The 21,331-nt window shown below is 35.9% G+C and overlaps 1 protein-coding gene and 1 long non-coding RNA gene across 4 annotated transcripts in view; one reads left to right on the top strand and one right to left on the bottom strand.

Annotated features, from left to right (window-relative positions):
- ITPR2 (inositol 1,4,5-trisphosphate receptor type 2) overlaps nt 1-21,331 on the bottom strand; it is a 492,164-nt gene that overhangs the window by 417,921 nt on the left and 52,912 nt on the right. The gene's annotated exons all lie outside the window — the stretch shown is intronic.
- Nucleotides 21,211-21,331, top strand: part of LOC116555519 — a 477-nt gene continuing 356 nt past the window's right edge. Inside the window, exon 1 of the long non-coding RNA XR_004270567.1 lies at nt 21,211-21,289. This is a non-coding gene — a long non-coding RNA (uncharacterized LOC116555519). The remainder of the gene's footprint in view (nt 21,290-21,331) is intronic.

The raw sequence follows: 21,331 nt of genomic DNA, 5'->3' as shown, positions 1-21,331 counted from the left end.
CCTCCCCCCCCCTCCCCCCCCCTCCCCCCCCCCCCCCCCCCCCCTCCACCTGGTTAAATGAAGGGCAAAATTCATGGTAAAACAAACAAACAAACAAACACACTGTTTATCTCCTATAAAGTTTTGATTAATGGGAAAAAGGATTTGTGAAGCTAGTCTTAAGCTGTAATGAATCCAGTGTACTTTATATGTCTTCCTTTATTGTTCTGTCATCAAGAGGGATAACTTAGGATAGAACACAGGCTTTGGACACCTATAAGCCTGCTGTTCAAGACAGCTCAGCAAACTGATCAGTTAGAAACTTTGCTAGAGGTCCCTGAAAAACCAGGACGAGGTTTCCCTCTCATCTTGTATGTCCTTGGGAGCTTGACCTTGTAACCACGTGGCCATGCTTTCTCTTTCCACAATGACAACCTGGGTTCAGGGCTTGATTCCCAGCTTAGGGAATAAGTCCTTTATCTTCTTCTGTCTCTATATGTATTGTGTGTGTGATGTTTATATATGAAAGAGATTTGATTAATTGGTTTAATAATAAGATATTAAATCAAATATTTTGTGAGAAAAGTAAAAGGTATGATACCTTTTAGCTCATGTAATTTAAGTAATTTCTGGGAAACAAAGAAAGTTGTAAAAGATTACTGGTAAAATAAAAATATCTTCAGAAATGTAAATATTTTGTCTAAATTATGCTGGTCAGCTATTAAGTTTGCTAAATGTTTTAAGGTCATAAACTGCTTCTTTGACTTTTGAAAACTGTTCAATTGATTTTGGAGCATTAGATTCTAGATACAGCTGGGGACATGTGGAGGTAGCCATAGCCCCTAGCTCTGCTGGAAAAAGTCTGCCCTTATCTGCACTTTTGTCTGCTGTCCTAGTCTCCACACCTGGTACATAATTAAAATCCTGAACTTACCAAGGTATTCAGCCAAAATAAAAGTTGCTAAGAGTTAATACTGTAGCATGTAATTGAGACTACTGAAGAAACACTCTTAGATGTGAGGTGTGTAAATGAAAGTGAAATGTGTTTTGGTAAAAGATTATAAGAAGTCATGGGAATGTGGATTTTTTTTCTCTTTTTTTGCCTATGTTTAAAGGGTTAAAGGATTATTTTAAGTAAGGTAGGAATAGCTGAAGGTTTAAGCAAGCAAATTGTGGAAGGCTTGTAAAATATGAGTTTGTAAAACAAATTCTGTTCATGAACATATTGGCTAAAGTTAAAGGGGTATATTATTCAGTTTTTCTGCAAATTAAACATTAGAATAAAAGTGCAATAGTTTTTTCTAAGAACAAAAACCCGCTTATGATCTACTCTTTAACAAAAATTGTAAAGGATTATAAAAGGTTTATTAAAATTTTACCATATGGTCAAACTGATTAAGATTGAATACATTTGTCTATAAAGTTTCATTAAAAATTGGGTTTAACATCAATAGCACACTAATGCAACAGTGACATTTGGCTTATTTAACATTAAAATCCTATCAGAAGCATTGTGCCAGATATAGGTGAAGGGGAGGAAGGCAGCAAATCACACTGCCACGTGTGTACCTATGCAACAATCTTGCATGTTCTTCATATGTACTCCAAAACCTAAAATGCAATTTTAAAAAAAAAAAAGAAGCATTGTAAAATATAAAATGGTGTTTGGTTTCCTTTGAGCTGTATTTGTATAAATGTGTTGTTGGTATATGTTCCAAAATTCTGGAAAACGCCTATAATTCTAATATGACTTAGTGTATGTTTTTAATAATTGTTACATAAAGTCACTGTATGCCACAAAGGTAACCAAATTTCTTTATCAATAGTGTTTTTTAACTGTGCATGTCCTAAGACATTTTGTCATCCACTAACAATTGTTGTCTTGCTTTGGTCCTCTTTAGAAGTTGGTTTATAATTAACTATAAAGCTCTAGCAGGTGTTCTGGAACGCAGGTTTCTGATAACTTTGGAGATTGTGACATCAGAAAAAAGGGAAAAACTTTCAGGATTCAAGGAGAGCTGAAATGTTCATGAATATCAAGCAAAACAGGAGTTAACTGAGTTGAGTGAACCAACAGAAGTCTAAAGTAATCTTTCTAACTTTGCTTAAACTATTGCTGATCCTTTGTTTTTCGGAGTCAAGAAAAGTGTTTTTTGTTTTTTGATTTTTAGCTATTTAAGGCTTGTAACAATTGAGTAAATTCCTGTGAACAAAATTTGGAATGTATTTGTTTCTCTCTACCTAATTTCTCCAGAATTTGGAAACTAGTTGTGAGTGTTCTTAATTTATGGCAATATAGGTACTTGTGTAAGTGCAATCCGAATCTGTTTTCTTTTGCAATGCTAAGACAGAATTGAAGAAACTGGTTATTTTACCAAGGCTTTGACTGGAATGGTGTGCTTTCCTTTAAGGAATCAAACTTGATTTGTGAAGTCAATAAAAGCCACTTGGGGAACTGACCTCAGACCTTGTCTACAACAGTCCCTATACAGAGCTTCTCACCTGTGATAAGTAAAGAATGTCACTTTCTAAAATGTCCAGGAGCCCCAAGTTATCTTGGGACCTCAAAAGGAAAGGAATTTACTCAACTCATAGGTATTTGAGGGTACAAACCCATGGCAGGGCTTGGCTCTAAAAATGTCTTATCTAAGATTCCTTCTATGAAACCGAGTTCCATCAAAACCAATTTGAAAGCACTTATCCAAAAAATAATTATTCTTGCTGCACTTTATACAAATAATTAGACCAAGTATAATAAGGCAAATCAGTCTTATCATGATTTGTCTTTAGTAAAAATGGGAAACTGGAGAGAGAAAAATGTTTCAAGAACTATACTATACTTGTTATTAGATTCTAGTGTCATCAGTTGTATTTAAGTTTGTTTCTGCAATTTAGGCTAACTTTGCTTATTCCTGTGAACCAACCAGTGATCTCTGACTGTTGCTCAGAAAAAACAAAATGGATGGGCAATTTAAAAATCTGAATCAGTATTCCAATTCTGTGCATATATTAGAATTGGCTAGCAACTCCATATCAGCTTGGTTCCAACAGTAACCCAGTTCATGGAAAGCCTTCTTATTTAGTTTAATAATTTTCCTGAGAGTCCAATAAAATTAAACAGAGAGGTACTTAGATCAGATAGAGAATAGGAATAATTTTACTTATGTTGCTTTACTGTTGTGGAATGTATTGCTGTAGTAGTCTTTGTGTAGAAATGCAGGACAACCTTTCTGAATGTTTTCTTAAACTGAACACATTAATTTTCCAGTTATTGCCTCTTATGAGAACTCAAGAGTCATGAATAGCCTTCACCACACTGATGCTTTCTGACTGAGTTCCTCCCTACCCTGAACAAAAGAGACCCTAATAGGCAGAAAAACCATTGCCCCTATTCAGCCTGAAAAAGTTACAGAAGATGGATCTTTACCCCTCAGCAACCCTTAGGATTAAGGGTTCTTTTATGAATGGGAGTGGGGAAATGTCAGAGATGTTTAAAACAGAGCAACTCTATCTTGAATAGGAGCTGAGTTAAATGAGGCTGAGACCTATTGGGCTACATTCCCATATGGTTAAGGCATTCTAAGTCACAGGATGAGATAGGAGGTCAGCACAAGATACAGGTCATAAAGACCTTACTGATAAAACAGGTTGCAGTAAAGAAGCCTGCTAAAACCCACCAAAATCAAGATAGCCACAAGAGTGACCTCTGGTCATCCTCACTGCTACACTTCCACCAACACCATGACAGTTTACAAATGCCATGACAATGTCAGGAATTACCCTATATGGTCTAAAAAAGGGAGGCATGAATAATTCACCTATTGTTCAGCATATCATCAAGAAATAACCATAAACAAGGGTAAGCCGAGCAGCAGCGCTTGGGGCTGCTCTGTCTAGGGAGTAGCCATTCTTTTATTCCTTCACTTTCTTAATAAATTTGCTTTCACTTTATGCTGTGGGCTCACCCTGAGTCCTTTCATGCACAAGATCCAATAACCCTCTCTTGGGGTCTGGATTGGAACCCCTTTCCTGTAACAGTTTGACTTACAATATTTTTTGTGATGGGTTTATCAGGACATGGCCCCATTGTAATTTGAGGAACATCTGTGGTTGGTTCTCATACCTTGCACAACTTTTCAAATATATGAAAACACTTACTTAATTAAACGTTATTCTTTCTCTATCTGATCCAAGTCTATCTCTGTTTAATTTTATTGGACTCTCCAGAAATATCTCATACTGTGATAGTGCTTAGGTAGAGTTCTTAGCAAAATATCCTCCTGGGGATGTGGAAAGTGGGAAAGCAAGGGTGGAGATGGCTGCTGTGACTCTCCTGTTTGGTGATTTCTAGAAAACCAATGACAGTTCTAAAAGCATTAACAAGTAATTCCTTAAGCATTAATGTGAATTCTAAGGAATAGTAATAGTCACCAAACTTTGATTCTGAAGAAACTGCCCAAATTACTAATCCAGCTGAGAACCTCTCCACCTGACTCCTCTTCCCTCCATGTAGCTTCTCCACCATCTCGATCTCTTAATTTCACCTGAGTCAGTGTTGTCTCCCATCCTTTTTTCTCACCTTTCTTTCTCTCCATCCCCCCATTTCTAACCTTCTTACTTCCTTAACTACAGATAGTATATATAAAAGTATATTTAAGTATTCATGTAATTTACATTGATGTCTCCTTTTCTAAGTTACAAAATATTAGTTGACTATGAAAATTTATATATAACAAAACACTGCCTAGTAATGTTTATTAATGTTCACTCCTTTCCCCATCTAGTTCATTTGTTGTATGTTTTTGCTTTACAATTGGCCCTTAATTAATTTTGTCAGGATCAATGGCTCTTAATGGGGGCGGAAAAAAGAGGATTCCCCATCTCAACACTAGCCTTTCTCCATAGCACAGTCTTTCTAGCCATAATGGTCCTGAAAAATTCCAACTTTATAATGTTACTGTTAAATGTTTCATGGCCAGTATGTAAGGCCTCTTATTAGAACACAGGATGTTCAAGTCTTCACAGATTAGGCACTGGAATGAGAAGATCCAGGTAGGACACGGCATGTAACTCAGCAGCCAGATTATCCTAATAAGTGCCAATTTCCAGAAAAGTTGTTTCACCTGCTGCAACTTACATACTCTTCCCTCATTGATCTGTGGTTCCCTACATAGAACCAGGCATATGGATGGCAGAAGAATTTCCTACATTCTACTTAGCTCAAATGAAATCTGCCAGCACTTTCTTTTGAATGTTCTTAATTGCCAATGGAAATATATGTGTCAGGCATGTGGAAATACATACAAAACTTATAGTTTTTCAAGCAACAGGTTATTGATCCTCTATGAATCACATCCTCCTGCATACACTCTCTTCCATGACTGAGATTAAGAGGCCAAACTGAAATCTGCTGGACAGCATGGGCCATTTGCACCATGAAAGCAAAAACAGTATCCACATTGCCTACAATTGTATATCCAGTGTCTATCAAAGTACCTGACACATAAAAAGTGTTCAGTAAATACTTCAGAAATAAATTGATACATGCACATAAATTCTCACCTTTCAAAAAAAGAAACACTCCCTCCCCAGATGTAGGTGCATTGGGCCATTATCCATTACATGAACTAACAAACAGGAAGAATTTCTTTCTCTTAGTAACAAGAGAGTTGTTCTTTCCAAATTATCTTACAGGAATCTAACTTCTGTTAACATTTCAAAGCAAATTCAAATGAGTACCTTTTTTCTTCTTTATCCATGTAAAACATACAGCCTAAGCCCAAGAAAGTCCTAAAACACTTCGTTCATTTCCTCACAGCACCATAGGACAGCTCTTTTTCAAAGGAAGAGAAAGTAATTTATAACTGTTTACCTTCCCTCAGCAGCTGCTATTTAAATTATGAGGCATCATTCTGTTGTAAATTATATCTTACCTAAGGAAATTGCACTAATTTGGCAAATACCAAGCAAATCTAGCCAAATTAAATACAGAGTTACTGATACTAAGAGCTGAAACACACAATCTTCATAAGGCAAAGTGACAAAAATTACTTCAAAGACTAAAGAGCAATTAAAGGTAGCAGAACACAACTAACGCAGGTGCAATAATGACACTGAAATAGTAGCTTTTGGTAAGCCCAACAAGGGCTCCTTACGAACTCCACATCATCTTTTCTAGAGCTTCTAGTGATTAGTGACAACTCTTCCACTAAACTCAAGCAAAGTCTGAACTAAAAAATCTAAAATCAATATGGAAGCCAACAGAATCAAATATGATTTCACTGGGGTAACAAAGGTAAAATAAAAACAACTCAGCATTTCAAGGAAGGGGGAGAAGGAAAATATAATTAGTCATTCCTGGGTATCTCCTGGGGAATTGATTCCAGGACCCCCTGCTGATACCAAAATCCATGGATGCTCCAGTCCCTGATATAAAATGCTATAGTATTTACATATAACCTATGCACATTCTCTTGTACACTTTAAACCATCTCTAGATCACTTCATTCATGTAGATTCAATATAGTACTCAGGGTGCAGCAAATTCAAGTTTTGCTTTTTGAAAGTTGGAAAATTTTTTCAAATATTTTCAATCTGCAGTTGGTTGAATCCATAGATGTAGAATCCATGGACACAAAGGGCCAACTGCATATATTAACATACACAACTCTGATTTCTTATAATACAGAGAATGGGAGTTCCATTCTATTTTGTGCCAATAAATGTGATAGTTACTTTACACAAATTATTTTATTTAATTTATAAATAACCCCAAGATGTCTATATCACCATCATTTGACAATGTGTATACTGAAAATGAAGCAGGTTTAAATAACCACTCAAAGCCACACTTCCAGTAAGTGGCAGTGCCAGGGTCTAAGTACAAATCAGTTTGACTCCATTTTTCATAGCACCAACAAAGAACTTAATGCTGAAACTGTGTATGGTTCAAGGAGAGAAGGAGGCCCTAACAGCCTAACAAATCCCTTGTATATAACAAATGAACATCTCTCATACTCACCTAAAATGAAAAGGATGGTTATATATCATCCTTTGGAGAACTAAGAAAACAGTTATGCACATTATTATCTGTGTTCTGTGGTAGATGAGGAATCCTGGTGAGAAAGACTAGAATGGAGAGTATGATGGTTTTTCTAGTAATACTGTGAAAAACACATGCTCCCTGATATGCAGCAAAACTACTCCTAGAAAAATACTCTATTAAGAATGTGCCATGGGAGTCTGGTGAAGTACATGGAACCTTTCCCAGAATGATTTATTATCTACATTCATAATTGAAGGCAATGAGGCCAGCCTCCATGGTTCCAGGCACCAGGCTGGCATCCATCAGATCCAGCCTTCAGGAACCCCCTTGTGGATCCAGGTTCTAAGCTGGCCCCCATAGGTTCAGGCTTAAGGCCCACTCCAGCATCTGGCCAAGTCCTGTAGAGCCAGGCTTCAGGCCAGGCCCCAAGGTTACAGGTTTCAGATCCACCCCCATGGACCCAAGTGCCAAGCAAGCCCAGTGGACCAATGCCCCAGGTCCAACCCCATAGACTCCAGCATCAGATTCATATACTTACTGACCCAGGCACCAGGCCCGCCTGCTCAAGGACTTTATCAGCAATCCTGCCTGAGAAATCCACCAGACAGCCCATCAAGAAGCTCTGGACAAGCTGATTGGTAAAGGACTTTCCTTGCTTAAGTTAGTTAAGACTAAAATAGATGCCTAACTTTCAAAATGTGCAGACACCAACACAAGATCACAAAAATCACAAATAATCAGGGAAACACAAAATCACCAAAGGAACAAAATAAAGCAACAGTGACCAACCCTAGAAAAATGGAGATCTATAAATTTTCTAATAAAGAGGTCAAAATAACCATCTTTAAGAAGTTCAGTGAGGCTGGGCATGGTGCCTTATGCCTGTAATTCCCAGCACTTTGGAAGGTGGAGGTGAGAGAATTGCTTGAGGTCAGGAGTTTGAGACCAGCCTGGGCAACATAATGAGAACACATTTCTACAAAAAATGTTTTAAAAATTAGCCAGGCATAGTAGCACATACCTGTAGTCCCACCTGCTCAGGGGGCTGAGGCAGGAGGACCACTTTAGTCCAGAGATTCAAGGCTGCACTGAGCTATGATCATGCCACCACACTTCAGCCTTTGCAACAGACCAAGACCCTGTCTCTAAAAAAGAAGTTCAATAAACTACAACAGATCTCATATTGACAACCAAACAAAAATCAGGAAAGCAATTACACAAAATTAGAAGTTCAACAAAGAAATAGAAACCATAAACAGAACTAAAAATAAATTCTGGAGGTAAAGAATACAATGTCTTAACAGAAAAATTCCATAGAGCTTTAACAGCAGATTTGATCAAGCTGTAGAAAGTGAGTTCAAAGACAAGTCATTTGAAACTACTCAGTCAGAGAAACAGGAGAAAAAAAGAATTTAAAAAGACTGAAAAAAGCCTACATGAGTACACAACATCATCAAGAGAGCTAATATAGGAATTAAGGGGTCCCAGAAGGAATAGAGAAGGAAAACGGGGCAGAACAGTTATTTAAAGAAATAATAACATAAAACTTCCCTAATTTGAACAGGAAATGAACATCCAGATTCATGAATTTCAAATAATGCTAAATAGATTAACTATAAAGAGATCTTCACTGAAATAAATTAAATCATTCTCAAAAGTCAAAGTGAATTTTGAAAGCAGCAACAGATAAGCAACTCATCACAAATAATAAACTTTCATAAGACTGTTGGCAGATTTCTCAGCAGAAACCTTGCAGGCCAGGAGACAGAGGGATTATATATTCACAGTGCTTAAAGAAAGGACTGCTGACCAAGACTATTACACTCAGCAAGACTCTCCTTCAGAAATGAAGGAAAGATAAGGACTTTCCCAGACAAATAAAAGCTGGGGGAGTTTATCACCATAAGACATGCTTAACAAGAAATGCTTAAAGGATTTCCTAAAGTTGAAATGAAAGGACACTAATTAACAACATGAAAACATATGAAAGTATAAAATTCACTTCAAAGGAAAGAACATAGTCAAATTCAGAATCATCTAGTACTAAAATAGCGATGGATAAATCACTTTTAATTCTAGCATAAAATTTAAAAGACAAAAGCATTAAAATAACTATAGATATAATAACTTGTTAATGGATATATAATATATAAATATATATAAATTATGACATCAATAACATAAAATTATTATGAAAACAATCATACAAAATTCGAAGTTCAACAAAATTAGAAGCAATGTAGAACTCTACACTTTAACTTATCCTAGGAGGAGAAGTTAGTGTAGAGTTTTTGTATGCAGTTGAAGTTACATTGTTATCAGCTTAAAACAGATTATTATAACTATAAGACATTTTAGGTTAAAGAGCACAAAGTTCCAGTTAGACAGGATGAATAAATTCTGGAGCTCTATTGTACATGATGACTATAATTGATGAAATGAATTTTATACTTTAAAATGTCTAAGAAAATACATCTTAAATGTTCTCACCACAAAAAAAAAAAATTTGTGTGGTGATGGATGCATGTTCTGGGGCATATATGATTCATTTAATCATTTCATAATGTATACATATATCAACTCTTCATGTTATATACTATAAATATATTTTTTGCCAATTATATCTTAATAAAACTGGAGGAAAAACTTAAAAGTACCAGTTCAAAAAATAAATAAATGTAATCAAAGGCAACCAACTAGTGAAAATAATGAAAATTATGAAAACAGGCTAGTGAAAATAAAGGTATGACTTTTTTTTCCCATCAAAGTTTATGAACCCAGAAAACAATGAGATGGATATTTAGTTTAGGGATACATACACATGTTGCAAATGATAAAACTAAAGAAAATAAAGGGGATGGTTAACACAAAATCAGGATAGTAGTTATATTTGTGAGAAAACAGGAATTTCTAAGTTATTTGCAAGTACTCTTTCTTAAGCTAGCTGAGAGGCACTTGTGTAATTTGTATTTCTTTTAGAAGCTCTGTTAATGGGGAATTTCTTCCCCACTTCCACTGTTTCCTTCTGGTAATGGAAATTTGAAGAGTAAAACTGTGGCATTTCTCCGTTCTTCTACGTACACAAAGAAGCAAAGGGACTTATGTGATTACCTGAACGCTAACACTGGGTAAAGCAGTCTGCTTGATTACGGGTTCACAATTAGCACACCCACTTGGCCAAAATGCCTAAAGCCAGATCTTTACATCTAGCCTCTACTACATAAAAGGTGAAATTTTGGTATCCATCTTCCCTATCCTCCTCCTCAACCTTTCCTTAGTGAAAGGAACAAGTCTACTTGACTTTAAAACCTACTATAAAGCTACAGTAATCAACACAGTATCATACTGGTGAAAGAACAGACCAACAGATCAAAGGAACAGAACGGATGGCCCAGAAATAGACATACATAAAAATATAACAGATTTTTGACTAAGTAGCAAAGGCAATAAAATTAAGTAAAGATAGTCTTTCAACAAATGGTGCTGGAACAACTGGACATCCACATGCAAGAACTAAATCTAGACAAAGACTTTTCACCCGTCACAAAAATTAACTGAAAATGGATCATAGACCTAAATGTGAAATGCAAAACCATAAAACTTCTAGAAGATAACAGGAAAAAAATCTAGATGACCTTGCATTTGGCAATAACTTTTTAGATACAACACCAAAGACACAATCCATGAAAGAATAAATTGATAAGCCAGACTTTATGAAACCTAAAAACTTCTGTTCTGCAAAAGATAATGTCAAGAGAATAAAAAGATAAGGGACCAAGTGGGAAAAAATATTTGCAAAAGATGTATTTGACAAAGGAAATGTCTTTTTATATTATTATCCAAAATATACAAAGAACTCTTAACACTCAACAATAAGAAAATAAACAACCTAATTAAAAACTGTGCAACATGTATATCTATGTAACAAACCTGCACATTCTGCACATGTATCCTAGAACTTAAAGTATAATAAATAAAAGTATAATAAATAAACTAAATAATCCACAAAGAAAAGGAATTACTGGATTCATATCCCAACTATTACAATTGCTAATGTGGATTTCTAAATAAAGCCCACAAACAAAAACTGTGCAAAAGACCTGAACAGACACCTCACTAGAGAAATTATGTAGATGGTAAATAAACATATAAAAAGATGTTCAACATCATGTGTCATTAAGGAATTGCAAATTAAAACAACAAGATAGTAGAATTGCCAAATCAAAAACACTAATACCAAATGCTGCCAAGGATATGGAGCAAAAAGAACTCTCATTAATAGTGGTGAAGATGCAAAATGTTATAACAACTTTGTAAAGCAGACAGTTTGGCAGTTTCTTATAAAACTAAACATATTCTTACCATATGATCCAGCAATTATACTCCATTGTATTTACCCAAATGAATTGAAAAGTTACATACACACACACACACACACACGTGCACGTGCGCACACACACACACACACAAATTTTTACAATAGCTTTATTCATAAGCGACAAAACTTAAAAGTATCTGAGACGTCCTTCTTTAGGTGAATAAATAAATAAACTGTGGCACAGTCAGACAATAGAATATTATTCAGTGCAAAAATGAAATGAGTTATCAAGCCATGAAAAGGCATGGAGAAAGATTAAACTTATTATGACTAAAGTGAAAGAAACTAATCCAAAAAGAATATCTAATGTAGGATTTCAACTATGACATTCTGGAAAAGGCAAAATTAACAGAGACAATGAAAGAATCAAGGGTTTCTAGGAGCTGGGGAGAGGAGGAAGAACAGGCAAAATGCAGAGGATATTTAGGCAGTGAAACTACTCTGCATGATATTGTAATGGTGAACATATATCAGCATACATTTGTCAAACCCCATAAAATGTACACCACCAAGACTGAACTCTAATGAACCCTAACATGAACTCTAGATGATAAATGATGTGTCAATGTAGGTTCACCAATTATAACAAATATATCTCTGGTGTAGAATTTTGATAGTAAAAGACACTGTGTGTATGTGATATGTGGGAAATCTCTGTATTTTCTACTCAATTTGGCTATGAACCTAAAATTGCTCTAAAAGATAAAGTTTTTTTTAAAGCAAGGTTATTTTTGAGCTCTGCCCAGTTATTTCTATTTTTATATCAATATACTCTATATCTATATACTCACAAATACCTATACACATATACGTATGTACATGTACTTAGATATATACAAGCACATTATATATATTCTTTGAATGCATGCTTTATTTCATATTGAGAGTTTTTTAAAAGTAAGGCTATAGTAGTTTTTAAAAGATAAATGATAGTTAAAATTAATTAGCAATATGGGAGAGTACTTATAAAATTAAGGATTTTAAAGCAGAACATAAATCCATTAAGGTTTGAAAAGTATAGACTTATCATAAATATGAAGTCTTGAGGAAAAAGTCCTCAAGGTCTGAAGTGAGTCCCCTTGCAGGTGACAGGGCCCAAAGTGTGAAAAGAACTGCAGGTGGGAATCAGGAGAAAGCCACTGCTGATTGAAGATTAGCAAGATTTTTGTCTTTCTTCTTCCCTCTCTCCTCCTCCAAGTGATATGTATCAAGTAAAAGGAGCCAGTATGTTTCCTCTCTTCCTTTCTTACCCCTCACACTTTCTGTTTCATCTATAAAATTTCCATAACACTTTATGTCCTCTTCTGCCAGAAAGCATCAAGATTGGTAATTGAATTGGATTCTGAATTGGGAATTGTGAATTGTGACACTTGATTGAACAAAGCAGAATTTGCACCAAATAGTAGCTCCTAATATTTTAGAATGACAGAAAGTATGTATTGCTTTTATTTTTCATCATACTAAAAATGTTAAAGGAAAATATTTCAAGACATAAAGCAACATATTCTCTTTGAATTCTTATTAAAAAACAAGATGTTAATAGCAAGAAGGGTAAAGACATGTTGTTTTGTTTGCTTTTACTTTTTCTTAATTATAAACTAATTAAAAATGCAGAGAAACATAACAAAAAATATTTTTCCAGACTAAGTTATCGGACATTTAGTAAGTACCTAGCGTGCATGTACTATGATACTTGCTACAGATGAAGAGGTGAACAAAACAGTTATACTTTATCCCTTCATAAAGCTTTTAATTCAGTCAGGGAAATGGACATCCTAGAATGCGTATTGGAAAGGTCCACATTTCTTTTGAATGATACTTACATTTCATATTTTACTTAACCATTCCTAAATTGTTGAATATTTTTATTGTTTTCTTTAGCTATTAAAAGGAACACAGCTAATGAAAAACATTATTTCTGTAATTTTTTTACCCATATTTGGGCTATCCTAAAACTCAACTGGAATGAAGACAGTGACTGATAAGATTATCAGGCCCTTCCATCTAAATCTATTGTCAGGCAACAAGAAAGCTCTAACCTACAACACATTTTGTATAAGTAGAGCTTAACCAATACACCCAGAATTTTGTATGAAAAGTTAACAAAATAGCCCACATTTTCTATGGAAGATGCATCAAAACAACTAATGATACTTTTCTTTGACTTGAATTTTGCCTATCCTGTGTTGACTCAATAATCTACGTTGATTATAAATTTTACAAGCAAGAAAGTGTATCATTGAATGTGTATATTCATGAGTAAAATAGAGATACAACTTTGTTATTTAATGTTTAACATCAGAATTCTTTGCTTGCTGGTTAGTTTATATTTTCCTTTCTGAGCCAAAGCCTTATAAAATATGTCTGGTTCATCTGACAGCTCTGTAGAAAGTATACCAATGTATAGTTTCTCTTTCAGTATGACAGTCCCTATTTCCCTTACCTTCCCTCAAAGATTGTAATTTTTACATATTGCTGCTGATTGGATGAATGTAACGTTATACCACAGTTTTTTAAACTTGTAATTTATTATTTGTGAGTTTTAACATTTTATCATGGCTATATATCTTTTGTTTTTTAACAGCTTTATTAATACATAATTTACATACCACTAAGCTCACCCATTAAAAGTGTGTAATTTCAAAGACTTTTACTATATTCACAGTTGAGTTGTACAAACATCTCAATAAACTAACTTGAACATTTTTATCACTTCAAAACGAAACCTTGTACTTACTGCCTCTTTTTACCTCCTCTTCCACCAGCCCTCGGCAATCATTGATCTAATTTCTGTCTGTACAGATTTGCCTATTCTGGATACTTCACATAAATAGAATCATGTAATATGCAGCATTTTATAACTGGATGATTTCACTTAGCATATTTCCAAAGCTGATCTATGTTGTAGCATGTATCAGTAGTTCTCTACATTTTATAGCTAAATAATGCTCCACTGTAGGGATATATCACCTTCTATTTGTCCATTCACCAGCTGCTAAGCATTTGGATTGTTTCCACTTTGAGCTATTATGAACAATGCTGCTATGAACATCCAGGTACAAATTTTTGTGTGGACATTCATTTTCAACTAGGGGTGAAATTACGGGACCAAATGGTAATTTTTTATAGCTTTCTGAGGAACTCCAGATTGTTTTTCAAAGTCCTGCACCATTTTACATTCCCACCAGCCGTGTATGAGGGTCTCAATATCTCCACAACCTAGATAATACTTTTTATTATCGGTTTTTTATGATAACTATCATTGCAGATTTCAAGTGATATCTCATTGTGGTTTTTATTTGCATTTTTCTTGATGTCTAACGATGTTGAGCATCTTTCCATGTGTTTATTGACCATTTTTATGTATTTTTAAGAAATATCTATTCAGATCCTTTGCCCACTTTTCAATTGGATTGTCTTTTTATTATTGATTTATAAGAGTTCTTTATTTTAGATTCAAGTCCCTTATCAGATAAATTATTTGGAAATACCTTCTCCCTTTCCCTGGACTGCATTTTCACTTTCTTGATGGCATCCTTTGAAGCACAAGAGTTTTTAATTTTTATGAGGTCCCATTTATCCATTTTTTTCTTTTGTCGGCTATGTTTTGGTATTGCATCTAATAAATCACTGCATAACCCAAGGTCATGCAGATTTAATCCTGTTTGGATCTAATTGTCACATAGTTTTAGTTCTTACATTGAAGTCTGTGATCCACTTTGAGTTAATTTTTGTGTATGGTTCTTTCACTTTTAAATGTCACAGATTTCCTATATTTTAAAGAGAGAAGAAAAAAAGGTAAAATTGAGGCAATATAGGACCATTTGTGCTCTAAAGCACTAGAAAATGCAAATCACTGAAAACATTAGCTAGTACTATGTATATATGCATGGGCATGTGTGTGTAAATTTACACTTTTAATTATTATTTTTTTCCTCCTATGATAAGCCTAGGTTTTTTTCCTTCCAAATGGCAACGAGAAAGCAAAGCTGCCAGTGCCTCAGTCATTCCTCCTCTTCTTTCTTTTTCTCACTGCCCCAAGCTTAGTTGTGCTTTCCTTGATGGCCCTGCAGCAGGCTGGCCTCCTTCTGAGCCTGGAGTTTGTTAAAGTTCTTCACATGGAGCGCCAAGTATTGCAGTTAAAATTAAAGCAACTTCTCATATTTGCGTCTTTCCTCTACTGTAGGTGATATCTGACTGCCAATGCCCACTTCTGCCTGGAATTCTCACCTGCCTCTGCTCCCTCCAGAGGTTCACAATGGCTTCACACAGGCGGCACATAAATAAAAAAGTTCTAAGGCTAGGACAGGAAACTCTTTCAATATGAAACTTGACTTGAACCTTTCTCTAGTGACTCAGAAAAAGGATGTATGTATGCATGAAAAACTTGGGCTTTTTTCTAAATATAAAATTGATGTATGATCACTGAAAACATTTTGGAAAATCTAAAGACTATAAATTAAAAAATCACACCTCTTTTCATGTCCCAGAGTTAAATGTGATTATCATTTTGTTATGTATCTTTAGAGAGACAGACAAATTTGCCAAAGTGTACACTTATACATGCATATATATATTAGATAACCAGAAATGTATTATATATGCAATTTCACATGAAGGCTCTTTTCCATTTTACATTTTCTAATGTCATTAAATATTACCTGAAAATATTAATTCCCTCCTAGGATACATTATGATGTATTAAACCATCATTCTCAGCAAACTGACAGAAGAGCAGAAGATCAAACACCGCATGTTCTCACTCATAGGTGGGTGTTGAACAATGAGAACACATGGACACAGGGAGGGGAGCACTACACACTGGGGTCAGTTGGGGGGAAATAGGGGAGGGACGGTGGGGGGTGGGGAGCTGGGGAGAGATAGCAAGAGGAGAAATGCCAGATGTAGGTGATGGGGAGGAAGGCAGCAAATCACACTGCCACGTGTGTACCTATGCAACAATTTTGCATGTTCTTCACATGTACCCCAAAACCTAAAATGCAATAAAATAAATGGGGAAAAAAATAAAAATAAAAAATATATATATATAAATTTAAAAAAATGTTTCTTCTTTTTATATATTTAAGATTCTTCCATTATAAATAATTCTGTCACAAACATCTCATCTCATATGTTTCTCAACATATGTTTGAGTCAACATTGTTTATACTTATCAATTCAATCATTGACAAACACTCATCCTGCTATAAGCTCAGTGGCAGGGATACAATGTGGACCCTCAGAAAGCTCACAGACAATAGCCTTTCTCCTGCTCCCTTATTTCATGCTGCCTTCTTGGTATACCTGCTGATTTCCTGATTTCTAATTACATTCCCTGACCATGGTTCCTAGGTAAGAACCATGCCTATCTACTGCTTTGAACACGTGCTTTTCCCTATAGCTGAATTAAGCTTATGGCTAACTCCTGTTTCCTGATTGTTCCTCTAGTAAGCATTTCTCAAACATTTTGGTCACAGTACCCCTTCACACTCTTAAAAATTATTAAGGACCTGGGCCAGGTGTGGTGGCTCATGCCTGTAATCCCAGCACTTTGAGATGCCAAGGCAAGCGGATCACCTGAGGTCAAAAGTTCGAGACCAGCCTGACTAACATGGAGAAACACCACCTCTACTAAAAATACAAAATATTAGCCAGGTGTGGTGGCACATGCCTGTAATTCCAGCTACTTGGGAGGCTGAGGCAGGGGAATCCTTTGACCCAGGAGGCGGAGGTTGCAGTAAGTCAAGATCATGCCATTGCACTTCAACCTGGGCAACAAGAGTGAAGCTCCATCTCAAAAAAAAATTATTAAGGACCCACATCTGGGTATTTAATTATGCAGATATAATCGGAGTTCAAGTTGAATAACTGCGAGGCTTTCTACAACAATTTGTAGCTGCACTTGTGCTTCACGCAGCCTGTCTAAATAGAACCAGAAGAACAAATGTCCACAGCACAATTTCTAAACAGAGCTGAAGCTTCTGCCCTTTCTAAAATGCTAGTTAAAACCATTTTTAGGCTACTTCCAAGATAGGACACTCTCTAGAGAAGCATGTTATCCTCAAGTTCTTCATAGCCCTTCAGAGTCTGTGTAACTTTAACCACCTCCAAATCATCTAGTAGAGCACGCACACACACACACACATCCCAATCCCAGCCAGATAGTAAAACACTGCAGAAGCACCAGGACTCAGTGAGTTCCAGCAGGGCCATCACTTTCATTTTCATTTCAGTCTCTCTTTGCAGGGGTTCCAGTTAAAGGGCAAGCAAGTTTCCAGGAGAACAAGGGTGAGTCAGTGGTGCCTTGCTAACTGAGGCTGGATCTCTATTCATGTGGCCTGCTCTATTGGGTCATTATCCACCTTATTCTTTAAAAGACAATTTCTAAACCACTTCCAAGTATTTGTAAAACAAACATTGCCACCCACCACCAACGTTTGCTTTATTCTGAAGTTGCTGCATTTACCTTGAAAACCACAAACTGTAAACAAGGGCACCTGTTCAGAGAAGATCTTCAAACTGCTCGCTCACTAAATCAACACCTGGGAAGGAAAGGCAGTTGACTTGGGCTTGAATACACAGCGTACAAATCAATCTTTTATCTAAAACTCTTGGTGGCAGCTTGAATAAGTTAATGATTATTAAGCTTATGGAGCAACATAGAGACTTCCATAAACAAAATGTAACTTGTGTTAATCTGCTTAATACTCAGAAGAAAGAAAAACAAGTAAGGCCTACCTACCATAAACCATAGAAGCACAATATTAATGCACACATATTTCCACTTAAAATAGTAAATACGTATATAACACCCTCCTTCTCAGTGGAGACACTTTATACTACAGAGTAGGTAAAAAGGAAACTGATTTGGTATTTTAATATGCCTAATACACAATATAAGATAAGGGCGGATGGGGGAACGGTTTACTTAAAAACATCTATATTTAATTCATGAAAAGTATTTTGAGGCAGCCAAAGTTTCATTTCCACAAACAGTCCATGCCTCTCACAACAATGTGTTCCTAGAAATACATCATAAAAAGAATGCATTTTCCAAGGGAAATTCCATTGGTGTAACATGATTGGGAATAACTTCCTAAAGAATACAAACTTAATAATGACAGCATAGATAGAACTATTCTAATCGTATACCTTCCACATCATTTAAGAGAGCAACATCCTATAAAAATGATTAAAATGTACTTTGTTGTACTATTATAAGGATATCTTTTCTCCAAAAGTAGATCTGTATCATATAAATATCTGAAGACTTCACCAAGGACCTTCCTATAAGGGTCAAGAGAGGCAAGGGGCTGAATAAATAAGGTCTTTCTCCATCTTCCCACACAGCCAGCCTTAGAGGTGAAAAAAGTCACAGAACTGTAGACGGGGGAGGCTTATTCTTTTTTCAGTGAAGTCAAGAGGGTATTTCTGGGTTAACTGAGTTTCGAACTGCCCCCACAAACTGGTCATGCTATTTCATACCTCTGTGTCTTAGCCAGAAATGCCTCTTTCTCCATCATCCCCTCCTCTCTGCCTGGTTAACAACTAGCCATTATTCTTCTGAATTCCAAAGCCAATCACAATTCTCTTCTCTGTGCCTCTACAGTCTCTTGGGTTTAAAGGCAGTATACTTAGTAGTTAAGGGTCTAGATTTCAATCACAGCTTTGCTTGCTTCCTCCTAGATGTATGACAAAAGGCAAGTTACTTAACTTCTCTCTGTGCCTCAACTTCCTCATCTATAAAATGAGATATGATAGAGAATGTTAATTCTCCCCCCGCCATAACCATTATTTTCTTCCCTGATGTAGTTTTAGGTTGGCAGATGGCCAGCCCACTAATTACTGTATTCCTCAGGCTCCTTGCAGCAACATGGAGTCAAGTTTATTCGTTTCCTGTGACTGCCACAACAAATCAACACAAAATTGGTGGCTTAAAACAACAACAATGCACACTCTCACAGTTCTGGAGGCCAAAGTTCAAAGTCAAGGTGTTGGCAAGACCATGTTCCCTCTGAAGGCTCTAGGAGAAAATCCTCTTTTGCCTCTTCCAGCTTCTGGTGGCTCAAAGTACTCCTCGGCTTATGGCAGCAAAAATCCACTATCTGACTGTGTCTTTATGTGGCCTTCTGTGTGTGCCTTCTACTCGTATGTCTTGTACAAGGGTATATAAGATTTGGGGCCCACTTGTGTAATCCAAGGTAATCTCATCTCAAGATCCTTAATTTGCATGGACCATTTTTCCTAATAACATCATACTTGCAGTGCCCAGATATTACATAAAAAGACATTATACATAAAGACATGGGCATGTCTTTTGCAGGGCCACCATTCAATTCAATATGCTATATGTCTATGAGATATGAGTGAGAGTGATTTACGAAATTCCAGGAGTCCTCCTGAAGGAAGAATCTATTTTCCTTGTATTCCCCTTACTTCCTTTCTACCAGCTAGGAAATGCTGACTACTGGAACAACTTTGGAAGCCACATGCTGAGAATGACAGAGTTGCCAAGATGGTCCTGGACCACTCACCTAGGGACTATTAGGTGAAAGAGAAATACATTTCTACCAAATAGAAGTCATTATGGGGTTTTTTTGTTTGTTTATTTTTTGGGCTTTGGGGGTATTTATGTCATAGCACTTTAATATATGGGGATAATAATATTTAATAATAATATATACCTCACATGACTATAAAAGATTAAATGGATTAATAGAATATAAAGCAGTTGAAACATTACCTGATATATATTAAGAACTAAACAAATATTAGTTATTTATAGCAGTGGGACTCTTGTCACACTTAGTTTTCATTGATTTACTGTGTAACACCTGCAGAAGACCCAAGAGATTGGGGTAAAGGCTTGGCACTTTCATCTGAGTATTATACTCAAAAGAATACTAAACATTCCTTTACTGTTTAAGATGAAATGCAAATGAATTTGGCACACCAATTATTATCCTAGGAATTAATTTCACATAAAGGTGCATATTGGGCCCAACAAGTCTACATGTCCCTTCCCCAAAGGCACAAATCTTTCAGGCCAAATGCCATCTTAATTAAGAAGCTTTCATCAACACCCAAAACAGGAAATTAAAATATTCCTCCCACAATACTTCACCATATCTTTTGATTTAGCTCTTATCACTTTCTACCTAGTGTTATATTATATATATATATATATATATATATATATATATATATCTTATCTTCCTCATATAAATTCCTTGAAAGCTGCATTCATTTCTGACTTGTCTGAACTGTAGCAACTACTTCACGCACTGCATTGCACATGGTGTATGTTTGCATGGTGTATGTTCGATAAATCTGCTAAATGTATCCAAGATCTTTTTTTTTTTTAAGTTCTTAGATATGTGTTCAGAATGTGAAGGTTTCTTATGTAGGTGTACATATGCCACAGTGATTTGCTCCACCTATCAACCCGTCATCTAGGTTTTAAGCCCCGAATACATTAGGTATTTGTCCTAATGCTCTCGCTCCCCTTAGGCCCCCCCTCGACAGGCCCAGGTATGTGATGTTCCCCTCCCTGTGTCCATGTGTTCTCATTGTTCAGCTCCCACTAATGAGTGAGAACATGCAATGTTTAGTTTCCAGTTCCTGTGTTAAGTTTGCTGAGAATGATGGCTTTCAGCTTCATCCATGTCCCTGGAAAGAACATGAACTCCTTCTTTTTTACGGCTGCACAAGATCTTACAGTGTCGAAAAACAAGCCTACCTTTCTACCTATCACCTATGCAACTTAAGCGTGCTGCTTCTCTAAAATATGGTTTCCACATCTGAAAAACAGGGCTATTCGGGATTAAGTAGGGCAACATGGAGAAAGGCCATTATAAACACTAAAAGTTAAGAATTTCAATATTTAGGTCTTTCTATTCTTTTTTTTTTTTTTTTTTTTTTTTTTTTTT

This window comes from Sapajus apella, unplaced genomic scaffold (genome assembly GCF_009761245.1).
Source record: "Sapajus apella isolate SASKATOON/1434 unplaced genomic scaffold, GSC_monkey_1.0 scaffold2, whole genome shotgun sequence".
Taxonomy (NCBI): domain Eukaryota; kingdom Metazoa; phylum Chordata; class Mammalia; order Primates; family Cebidae; genus Sapajus; species Sapajus apella.
This window is presented reverse-complemented; position numbering and strand designations above follow the sequence as displayed.